Source organism: Carcharhinus amblyrhynchos, chromosome 17 (assembly GCF_965287045.1).
Source record: "Carcharhinus amblyrhynchos chromosome 17, sCarAmb.v2.hapA, whole genome shotgun sequence".
In the NCBI taxonomy this organism is placed as follows: domain Eukaryota; kingdom Metazoa; phylum Chordata; class Chondrichthyes; order Carcharhiniformes; family Carcharhinidae; genus Carcharhinus; species Carcharhinus amblyrhynchos.
The window spans coordinates 12,734,101-12,746,560 of NC_137340.1; the positions used below are offsets into that span (position 1 = coordinate 12,734,101).

The 12,460-nt window shown below is 43.7% G+C and overlaps 1 protein-coding gene across 3 annotated transcripts in view; it reads left to right on the plus strand.

Moving 5' to 3' along the window:
• The window catches only part of lipf (lipase, gastric), a 70,532-nt gene that overhangs the window by 2,429 nt on the left and 55,643 nt on the right, over nt 1–12,460 (plus strand). Inside the window, exon 2 of one of the 3 annotated variants that reach the window (XM_080205491.1) lies at nt 8,848–8,878. The exons of the other annotated variants lie outside the window; for them this stretch is intronic. The gene's annotated coding sequence lies outside the window, so the exon portion shown is untranslated. The remainder of the gene's footprint in view (nt 1–8,847; nt 8,879–12,460) is intronic. 3 annotated transcript variants of the gene reach the window in all.

The window sequence follows — 12,460 nt, forward strand, 5'->3', positions numbered from 1 at the left end:
CATACAACATTGACTGTAAAAGCTGTGTGCACTCCCTCTGTATCCAAAGTGTAAATATTTCTTCTGTTTTACCAGTTGAAGGTGATGGCAGTTCTATAAATATATAAATGATTAAGCATTTTCTATAACTGGTTATGAAATATTTGGTGTGTATTAAATGAATTTAATCTTATTCACAGGACCATGGTTAGTGAACAAGCCCAATTTCAATCTTGCAGCCCACTGAGATGAAGGAGGGTCACTCGTGCAGCCCACTCACTAGCTAAGGTTGCGCAGCTATAGAGTGTACAGAAGCTCAAGAGATGACATGAGGTTGGCTTGGGGAGTATTGAAACTGACAAGTCTAGCTGGTGAACAATGGCATGGTTCAGGCTTCCAGCAGTGGAGGTGAGGGCAGGTGATCCAAAACAGGTGGAGAGTTTGGAGAAAGAATTCATTTTGCAGAAATTGAACTGCGACAGAACTCTTCAGGACCTTAGTGTCACGAGGGATATTGATCAAGTGGAAAACTGACTCTAACCAAGTAAACGAGGTGTGAAGTAATCCTGTGGTAGAATGCATTCAAACAAACAGGAGGGACTACAGGAAATGCAGAATTCCCAAAAGTTGCACAAAGTGGATTGTAACATACATCTCGAGAATAGAAATAATAATGTTACCCCTGCTAATAATGATGAATTGCTCAGATTTGAAAAGGATTGTTATTCCATTTGACCTGACAAGGCAGATTGGGAGTTACACTGCACCTCATCAAATTAAAACAGTGACAAATGTATTAGAAAGAGAGAAAAAATAATGAGGTATAGATTCCAAAGAAGGAAATGGTAGAATTTCATCTAAAAGATAGAAGACACAATGGGCCTCTTGCTTAAAGAATAGACGTGATTGAAATGCTGGCATTGAGTTTAATCCAGTGAATGATGTAATTTTGTAAATATAATACTCTGCTAATTGAGGTAATGTGCTACTGAAATATCAAAAGCAAGATGATTGCATTTATGACCTGAGACCAGTATTAGTCACTGGATCACTGCAATCTGATTAACTGACTGTACACTGGTATTAATTGTAGTGCTGTAGACATAGTTACAGCAACTCATTGCTCTTCATGCACTGAATGTTGCCTCGCCCAACCTCAGAGATAAGTTAAGAGTTAATCATAATCAACCAGTCTTGTACTTTGCTCATGCTAATTACAAAGTATGACTGGACTCTTTTAATTGAGCCAATTTATGTTGGATGAGTCAAGAGCCACGTTTAGCATCATTATATGCAAATGAATAGTAATCCTGAACCAATTTTCCTTCTATGGATGTATGTGGCATCTCAGGAGAAGCAATTAGCCATTATCCTATAAACGGGATGTCTCTCTGGGTGAGTACAATATCCTGTCGGTAATGGGATGTAAATTAACTGTAATGGGTAGAAATGAAGATGATCCTACGTAATGGGACAGAATTGCTAGGATAAGATTACCATATGAGTGGTAGTATCTTAGCTCATATTCTCACCTCTGGGTCAGAAGGCTGCACATTCAAGTCTTGTCCACAGACTTCAGCGTCTGTTGGTTTATTAATAAGTAAAGGTTCTGTGGTGGAAATGCTGACTCGCTTTGTGGGGAAGAAGCATCATCTTCTGTTGTCATTGAAACTTTTAAAATGCACATGACCCCTGTCAAACTATGACCTGGAAGTTGGGCAGGTAGAAAAGCAAACACACTGACTACCTTGCTGTTGGGAGTGGCCAGATTTTCCATATCAAGACCACACCTGCCCTCTTATACTTTGACTCTATTTCAACAGGGGATTTCTCCCTGATGTTCAGCCCGTGTTTTATCCATCAACCAGATTCACTTAACAGTGCAATATTCACTTACTAATCTTTTTGCGAGGACTTGCAGATTGGCCGTGTTTCCTCCATTACAATAATGATAACACTTTAAAAGTTTAATTGGCAGGAAAGTGCACAGGAACATCCTGGGGGGTGCGCAAACTGCTGTAAATGCAATTTCTTTCTTCATTCATGGTTCATCAATGGTAGTGTATCTCCTAATATAAAGGCAAAAAGCTGCTGAGGCTTGAGAGTGAAACAAGAACGTTGGAAAAAGCTCAGCAGGTCTGGCAGCATCCGTAGAGAGGGAATAGAGTTTTGAGGCAGGCATCCTGACTCGAAACATTGGCTCTATTCTCTCTGTGCAGCTGCTGTCAGACCTGCTGAGTGTTTGCAGCATTCTCTGATAGGGCAGCTTCTGTTTGCTTTGTAAGTCTGTGCATTATAATGGTTAGCACTGCTGCCTCACAGCACCAGGGACCCCGATTCAATTCCCATCTTGGGTCACTATCTGTGTGGAATTTGCACATTCTCCCGGTGTCTGCATGGGTTTCCTCTGGGTGCTCTGGTTTCCTCCCACATTCCAAAAGATGTACTGGTTATGTGCGCTGGCCATGATAAAATCTCCCTCAGTGTTCCTGAACAGGCGCCAGAGTGTGGCGATTAGTGTCTTTTCACAGTAACTTCATTGCAGTGTCAATCAATGCTTACTTGTGACACTAATAATAAACTTTAAAAAAGCCTCTTCCCTGACTTTGATCTCTTCTGCTGTCTCCCTGTTTAAAGTTTATTTGTTGTCACAAGTAGCCTTATATTAACACTGCAATGAAGTTACTATGAAAATCCCCTAGTTGCCACACTCCGGTGCCTGTTTGGGTACACTGAGGGAGAATTTAGCATGGCTAATGCACTTAACCAGCACATCTTTCAGACTGTGGGAGGAAACTGGAGCACCCAGAGGAAACTTACACAGATACGGGGAGAAGGTGCAAACTCTGGACTGGCAGTGACTCAAGCCAGGAATTGAACCCAGGTCCCTGGCGATGTGAGGCAGTAGTGCTAACCACCATGTCACCATATTGGTGAGAATTCCGCATCGCTTCCAAGGGGTGATCTCTCTATCCATCTGCCATTATAGAAAATAATATTATATAAGAAGTATCATCAACAAAATCCAGACCCTGTAATGGTCAATTCTTAGTGAGACTGCAACCAAATATGCTCTCTGCCATGACAGGATTTTTAAAAAATGTATATTTATGTAAACATATCTTCAGAATTAATCTAAAATTAATATCTTGTATTTAAACTGCTAACGCTGAGGTATGACTGGAACAATTCTCCACTAAGTTTGGCTATCACAAGCGGTGGTTTCCTAGGCAGAAGGGTCAATAAGTACAAACTAATTCCTGTATCGAGTCTTATGCTGGTATGATTCATCTTACCAAAAATCTATCTTACAATTCCTCTTTGAGAAACTAGTTCCCAAAATATTTTATTCTGAAAGTACATTTTTGCTTTTTAACATATAGGGCAAAGTTGAGGAGAATCTTTTTCTTTCACATGGTCATGAGTCTCTGGAACTCTCTTCCTCAAAAAGGCAGAGTCTTTGAACATTTTTAAGGAAGTGCTGGATAGATTCTTGATTAACAAGGGGGTGAAAGATTATTGGGGTAGAGGCAGGAATGTGGGGTTGAAGTTACAATCAGATCAACCATGCTTTTATTGAATGGGGGTGCAGTTACGAGGGGTTAAATGGCCTACTCCTGCTCCAAATTTGTACGTTTGTTTGTACATGTCTCACTTTCAGCACTTTTAGGATATGGTTTGACCAAATGATGTTAATTTTAAAAGTTGCAGTCACAGCACAAGATGACACTTCACCACAAAGTGAACAGGCACTTCCACCCCCAACCTTGTCTTATAAATAAACCAGCAAGTTAAAGAACTTGAAATTGAAAAGTGCAGGTTGAAAGGGGTCATGAAAAAGCATTGGTCAGCAGGATTAAGGATATTCCCAAGGCTTTTTATACATATATAAAGAGCAAGAGGGTAGCCAGGGAGAAGGTTGGCCCACTCAAGGACAAGGGAGGGAATCTATGCGTGGAGCCAGAGGAAATGGGCGAGGTATTAAATGAGTTCTTTGCGACAGTATTCACCAAAGAGAAGGACTTGGTGGATGATGCTGCTGGGAAAGGATGTGTAGATAGTTTGAGTCATGTTGCGATCAAAAAGGAGGAGGTATTGGGGTTCTTGAGAAACATCAAGGTAGACAAGTCTGACAAGGGCCTGATGAGATATACTCCAAAATACTGAGAGAAATAAGGGAGGAAATTGCTGGGGCCTTGAGAGAAATCTTTGTATCCTTACTGGCTACAGGGGAGGTCCCAGAGGATTGGAGAATAGCTAATGTTGTTCCTTTGTTTAAGAAGGGTAGCAAGAATAATCCAGGCAATTACAGGCTGGTGAGCCCTACATCAGTGGTAGGGAAATTATTGGAGAGGATTCTTCGAGACAGGATTTATTCCCACTTGGAAATAAGTGGACGTATTAGCGAGAGGCACCGTGGTTTTGTGAAAGGAGAGGTCATGTCTCATGAACTTGATTGAATTTTTCAAGGAAGTGATATTGATGATTGATGAGGGTAGGGCAGTGGATATTATCTACATGGACTTCAGTAAGGCCTTTGACACCATCCCTCATGGCAGACTGGTGCAGAAGGTGAAGTTGCATGGGGTCAGAGGTGAGCTGGCTTGGTCAAAGAAGACAGAGGGTAGAAATGGAAGATGGCGTTCCTCAGGGAACTGCTGGGACCTTTCTGTTTGTAATATATATCAATGATTTGGAGGAAAATGTAACTGGATTGATTAGTAAGTTTGCGGATGACACAAAGTTAGGTGGATTTGGGGAATATCAGTGAGGACCATCAGAGGATACAGCAGGATATACATCAGGTGAAGACTTGGGCGGAGAGATGGCAGATGGAGTTTAATCCAGACAAATGTGAGGTAGTGATTTAGGAAGGGCTAATACAGATAGGCAATACACAGTAAATGGCAGAACCTTAAGAGTATTGATAGGCAAAGGGATCTGAGTGTACAGGTACACAGGTCACTGAAAGTGACAATGCAGGTGGAGAAGGTAGTCAAGAAGGCATATGGCATGCTTCCCTTCATCAGCTGGGGTATTGAGTTTAAAAATTGTTGCAAATCATTTTGCAGCTTTATAGAACTTTAGTTAGGCCGCACTTGGAATATAGTGTTCAATTCTGGATGCCACATTACCAGAAGGATGTGGAGGCTTTGGAGAGGGTACAGAGAAGATTTACCAGGATGTTGCCTGGTATGGAGGACATTAGCTATGAGGAGAGGTTGGAGAAACTTGGTTTGTTCTTACAGGAACGACGAAGGTTGAGGGGAGAACCAATAGAAGTCTACAAGATTATGAGAGGCATGGACAGAGTGGATAATCAGAAGCTTTTTCCCAGGGTGGAAGAGTCAATTACTAGGGGCATAAATTTAATGTGCGAGGGGCAAGGTTTAAAACAGATGTACGAGGTAGATTTTTTACACAGAGTAGTGGGTGCCTAGAACTTGTTGCCGGGGGAGGTAGCAGAAGGGGATACGGTAGTGACTTTTCAGGGGCGTCTTGACAAGTACATGAATAGGATGGGAATAGAGGGATATGGTCCCCAGAAGGGTAGGGGGTTTTAGTTAAGTCGGGCAGCGTGGTTGATTTAGACTTGGAGGGCTGAAGGATCTGTTCCTGTTCTGTAATTTTCTTTGTTCTTCGTTCTAACTCCTGTACAGTTCACTCTTTTTACAAAAATAGCAGCAGTCCTTTCAGTGAATAATACTGGAATTCAATCAGAAATTACACCTTGATATTACTGAGGTCCATGCAGTGGAAATCGGTGAACTTTGAATTGGATTTGTTGTGTTTTTTTAAGAAAGATTAGTTTGAATTATAACATTTTCCAATTTCATGTTCTTTTAATTTTTCAGGATTAGGCAGTGAAAGTTTACATTTCCTAGAAGAATCATAGAATCCCTACAGTGCAGAAGGAGGTCATTTGGCCCATCGAGTCTGCACTGACCACAATCCCACCCAGGCCCTAGTCCTGTCACCCCACATATTTACCCTGCTAATCCAGCTGACACTAGGGTCAATTTAGCATGGCCAATCCATCTAATCTGCACATCTTTGTACTGTGGGAGGAAACTGGAGCACCCGGAGGAAACTCACGCAGACACGAGGAGAATGTGCAAACTCCACACAGACAGTGACCCGAGCTGGGAATCAAACCCAGGTCCCTGGAGCTGTGAAGCAGCAGTGCTAACCACTGTGCTACCGTTTCCTCTGGTGCTCCGGTTTCCTCCCACAGTCCAAAGATGTGCGGGTTAGGTTGATTGGCCATGATAAAATTGCCCCTTAGTATCCCTAGATGCTTAGGTTAGAGGGTTTATCGGGTAATAATATGTAGGGATATGGGGGTAGGGCCTGGGTGGGATTGTGGTCAATGGGCCAAAGGGCCACTTTCTGCACTGTAGGGTTCTATGATTGAAATCCATGCAGACACAAGGAGAATATGCAAATACCACACAAACAATGACCCAAGCTGGGAATCGAACCCAGGTCCCTGGTGCTGTGAGTCTGTGCTAACCTCTGTGCCAACCCTGCAATTAAAATTAAAAATTGCAATTTCTCCAGTTTTTTTGGGGGGGTGGTTAATTCTAGGGCTTGGTATTTCATCTTTTAAAAAATCAGCTCGTATATGAAGATTCCATTTTCAAAACTTTTCCAAGCTATTATAAAAGTCTTGCTGACAGAAGACATTTTAAAAAAATACCCTTTGAATATTGCATGTTCTTTGCAACTTTCATAATGCATGAATATTGCACAAGTTGTAAGATCCACTGTGAATTTCTTCCCTTCACAGAATTAGGTCAATAGTGTCATTTGTAGATTTCACTAAGAGTGTAACTTCCTCATCCGCAGAATTACTTAGCCTCTGACCCCGTTGTGGCTGCCTTTTTTCTATAAACGTTACCAATGTTGTCCAACCAAACACTTACCCAGGAACTTGCCAAACAAGTTCACCAGGAGAATAAGGTTGAGTTGCTTAGGTTTTATTTTGAGTACGCCACTGGAAGTGGACTAAAGGAAATCTACAATGAGGGCTGGCCAACCTTGGAAGTCAATGATTGGCTCACTCATTGTTGCCATTAATGTATCTACATTTAAGTGTTTGTAATGTTCTGCAAGGCCCACTATTGCGGCCCAAATCCCATTCATTTCCCCCTTTAGTGCTGTTTTGTCGCAAAACAGTCGGTACGGTTGTATTCCACAGGGAAGCAAGTTCTTAAAACAGAACAGAATGGAAAATTGCATGTCATGCTGCAGTATTTAGTTCTGTGATTTTCTCATTGAAACACTAGAGGGATGGGAGGGAACACACTGAGGCAGTGATATTTAAAGTTCTCTTATAATGAATTTTATGTCTCCAGTGTTCTACAGCACCTTGAGTAAAAGCATCCATCGTGTTACCGCACCAATCTGATTATTGATCAGATATAATGCAGTGCCTTCTATATTGTTAAACAAAACGATGTAACAATTTTTTTTTGCCAGAACACATGCTTGCTCTAGCCTGGATTTTTCACACCAGTAAGTCATTGGTGGTAGAGAGGAGTTCCATTCTGCTGGATCTTATCCCTCTTTATCCCCTGCTGTTCAGGGGGAATGGGGAAGGGACAAGCAACCTGTGCTTATTTTTTTGCCAGATGTAAAGGAGTAACAGGCTGCTCTGTTCAAAGGTGTGCAGGTTAGGTGGATTGGTAAATGCGTGGGGTTACAGTGATAGAGCAGAAGGTGGTGGGTAAGGTGCTTGTTCAGAGAGTTGATGCAGACGCGATGGGCCTCCTGCGCTGTTGGAATGGCATGGTTCTCTTTGACCTAAATCTATATCTCCAGTGGGAGCAGGTCATCCTTTCAACTCCCTGAAGGACTCTGTATCCTAATGCAGATCTTTCCAATGTTTGGATGATTATAAGCAGGTTTCTTGCAACCGACACCATACAGATGATACCTGGTCCTTTAATGCACAGAGCTCTCAGAGATCAGGGTCAAAATTCTCCTGTATCGCTCACTGCGGGCGAGACAGAAAATTCAGTGGACCATTTAAAGGTCAGTTGAGCTGGTGTGTGAATTTCTGGTCTTGAGGTGAGCCTGGCCAGAGAATCCCACCCCAGATTTCGGCAGGTGATCAAAGCAGGCTGGCTGTGGAAAGATTTGTGTGTAGGACAGATAAAATTAGTGAAAGCTGAAGACTGAGCGTTGGGATAGTGAAATAAAGTTACTGCCACTGCTTCAATCATTTTAGGGAATCTTCACCGACAGGACTGCCATAAGCTGAGCTAAAGAGTGCACTCTTTGGCACTGACTGTATCCATGGAATAAAGCTGCTGTCAATGGTGATTTATAGAATGGAATCATAGAATTCCGACAGTGCAGATGGAGGCCATTTAGCCCATCTAGTCAATACCAGCAACAATCCAATGCAGGTTCAATCCCTATTTACCCTGCTAATCTCCATTGACACTAAGGGACAGTTTAGCATGGCCAATCAACCTAACCTGCACATCATTGGAGTGTGGGAAGAAACGGGAGCCCCCAGAGGAAACCTACTTGAGGAGAACAAGCAAACTCCACCCAGACAGTGACCCAAGGCTGGAGTTGAACCCAGGTTCCCAGCGCTGTGAGGCAGCAGTGCTAACCACTGTGCCACCAAGGAATTGTACTCTACCTGAAGAAGATAGAGTTGTGATGGACTTTATGATGGCATGTGCTGCCACATGTGCCAAGGGGAGTTGTATCAGTTAATCAAAGTGTAATTTATAGTTCTGACAGAGTGTAATTTGCTTGTTAATACGTGTTTGAATTGTGTTGATTTTTGGTTTGACTTTTAAAGTAAAAGTTATAAAATTTGAAATCTTGTCCATTGTTTTCTTCCGGCAGGAGTGGAGATTGGAGTGAGGGGAGTCAGTCAGTAAGTTTGGTTCTTTTATCTTACTGGTATCTACAGGGATTAAAGCACAAAACTGCAGCAGGCGACGGTGCAGAGGGACCTCGGGGTCCTTGTGCATGAGTCGCAAAAACCCAGCTTGCAGGTGCAGCAGGTGGTCAGGAAGGCGAATGGGATGCTGGCCTTCATAGCGAGGGGGATTGAATATAAAAGTAGGGAGGTCTTGCTGCAGCTGTATAGGGCATTGGTGAGGCCGCAGCTGGAGTACTGTGTGCAGTTTTGGGCGCCGCACCTGCGCAAGGATATTTTGGCCCTGGAGGGAGTGCAGAGGAGGTTTACTAGGCTGATACCGGAGTTGAGGGGATTGAGCTATGAGGAGAGGCTGAATAAACTAGGCTTGTACTCGTTAGAGTTTAGAAGAATGAGGGGAGATCTCATTGAGACGTATAAGATGATGAATGGGATGGATAGGATAGAGGTGGAGAGACTCTTCCCGCTCAAAAAAGACAGTAGGACTAGGGGGCACAGCCTCAAGATAAGGGGGAGGCGGTTTAGAACGGAGTTGAGGAGGAACTTCTTCACTCAAAGGGTGGTGAATCTCTGGAATTCTCTGCCCGTTGAAGTGGTGGAGGCTGCCTCGCTAAATATTTTTAAGAAGCGGGTTGATGGGCTCTTGATAAGAGAGGGGATTAAGGGTTATGGGGAGAGGGCGGGAAAGTGGAACTGAGCCACGACAGATCAGCCACGATCTTATTGAATGGCGGGGCAGGCTCGAAGGGCTAGATGGCCTACTCCTGCTCCTATTTCTTATGTTCTTATGTTCTTTCACCTGTCTTTATTTCAGCAATGTATTTCAATATATTGATCGCACAGCTGTCAACCATGTTCTCACAAACTGAAATTGCTACATTTCCCAGATTTGATTTGATTTGATTTATTTGTGTCACATGTATTAACATACAGAGAAAAGTATTGTTTCTTGCACGCTGTACACACAAAACATACCATTTGCAGAGAAGGAAAGGAGAGAGTGCAGAATGTAGTGTTAAAATCATAGCTAGAGTGTAGAGAAAGATCAACTTAATGCGAGGTAGATCCATTCAAGAGTCTGATGGCAGCAGGGAAGAAGCTGTTCTTGAGTTGGTTCGTACGTGACCTCAGACTTTTGCATCTTTTTCCCAAAGGAGCCATACCAAGCTGTGATACAACCAGAAAGAATGCTTTCTATGGTGTATCTGTAAAAGTTGGTGAGAGTCATAGCTGACATGCCAAATTCCCTTAGTCGTCTGAGAAAGTAGAGGCACTGGTGGGCTTTCTTAACTATAGTGTCGGCACTGGGGTGAGCCAGGACAGGTTGTTGGTGATCTGGACACCTAAAAACACAAAGCTCTCGACCCTTTCTACTTTGTCCCCATTGATGTAGACAGGGGTATGTTCTCCTTTATGCTTCCTGAAATCAACGACAATCTCCTTCATTTTGTTGACATTGAGGGAGAGATTATTGTTGTTGCACCAGTTCACCAGATTGTGATATGTTGAGCTCAAGCCCTCCAAGAGCTCTATAGGAATTGATGGGGTGAACAAAGCTTTCTGCAGCTAAAGAGATGTGTGAGAGAGAGGAATGTCGACGGACAAGAAAGGAACCTTCAATAAATTAATGAAAAAGGAGATGGATTGGCAACTGACTACTGTAACACCCCAAGTTGTTATGAAATTTACTGATAGAACTGCTGACCATGATTGGATAGGAATGGAACAACATCCCATCTTCCGATTACGCAAGTTGCAGTCTTCTGGACTCAATATTGACTGTGAACCTTCCCCTCCATCCTGACGCTTTTTTGTTTCCTTGGTTTGTCCCAATATAATTCCCCCTGCCCCACAGGGCCATGTGTCACTAGTTCTTTAACATAAGAACATAAGAAATAGGAGCAGGAGTAGGCCATCTAGCCCTTCGAGCCTGCCCCGCCATTCAATAAGATCATGGCTGATCTGTCGTGGCTCAGTTCCACATTCCCGCCCTCTCCCCATAACCCTTAATCCCCCTCTTATCAAAAACCCATCAACCCGCGTCTTAAAAATATTTAGCGAGGCAGCCTCCACCACTTCAACGGGCAGAGAATTCCAGAGATTCACCACCCTTTGAGTGAAGAAGTTCCTCCTCAACTCCGTTCTAAACCGCCCCCCCTTTATCTTGAGGCTGTGCCCCCGAGTCCTACTGTCTGAGCGGGAAGAGTCTCTCCACCTCTATCCTATCCATCCCATTCATCATCTTATACGTCTCAATGAGATGTCCCCTCATTCTTAAACTCTAACGAGTACAAGCCTAGTTTATTCAGCCTCTCCTCATAGCTCAACCCCCTCAACTCCGGCATCAGCCTAATAAACCTCCTCTGCACTCCCTCCAAGGCCAAAATATCCTTGCGTAAGTACGGCGCCCAAAACTGCACACAGTACTCCAGCTGCGGCCTCACCAATGCCCTATACAGCTGCAGCAAGACCTCCCTACTTTTATATTCAATCCCCCGCGCGATGAAGGCCAGCATCCCATTCGCCTTCCTGACCACCTGCTGCACCTGCAAGCTGGGTTTTTGCAACTCATGCGCAAGGACCTCGAGGTCCCTTTGCACCGTCGCCTGCTGCAGTTTTTCGCCACGTAAGTAATAATCCTTCCTACCATTATTCCTACCAAAGTGGACCACCTCGCACTTGCCAACATTAAATTCCATTTGCCAGTTCCTGGCCCATTCGCCCAGCCTATCTAGATCCTTCTGTAGACTCTCTACTCCCTCCGCACAATTTGCCGTTCCACCAATCTTGGTGTCATCAGCAAATTTCGACACCATACACTCGGTTCCCTCCTCCAGATCATCTATATAAATGGTAAATAGCTGAGGCCCCAGCACCGACCCCTGGGGCACTCCACTAGTCACCAATCGCCAATCCGAATAGCACCCATTGACCCCCACTCTCTGCCTCCTATTTGACAACCAATCCTCTATCCACGCTAACACCCTACCCCCAACTCCATGTCCCCTGACCTTCTGCAATAACCTCTTGTGAGGTACCTTGTCAAACGCCTTCTGAAAATTAAGAAAGACCACATCCACCGGCTCTCCTTTATCCACCGCCCTAGACACATCTCATAGAACTCCAATAAATTTGTCAGACACGACTTCCCTTTAATGAAACCGTGCTGCGTCCGCTCTATCAAGCAATTCCCCTCAAGATGCCTCGCTATTTCCTCCTTGATGACGGATTCTAACATTTTACCTACAACAGACGTTAAACTAACCGGCCTATAATTCCCTGCCATTTGCCTGGCACCCTTCTTAAACAACGGTGTAACATTAGCCGTTTTCCAATCTTCCGGCACTTCCCCGGAATCCAGCGACGTCTGGAAAATAACCACCAAGGCATCCACTATCACCTCCGCCATTTCTTTCAGAACCCTCGGATGCAAGTTTTGTTTTTATTCAGCACTGACCTTTGTCCTCCTATTAACACATTTTGCTATCTTTCCATTATGCCACTATCAGCACTTTTTTAGTCCTTACTGTTACCATTAACACTCCCTTCGTCTTGTGTCCATGACATCTTTGTCAA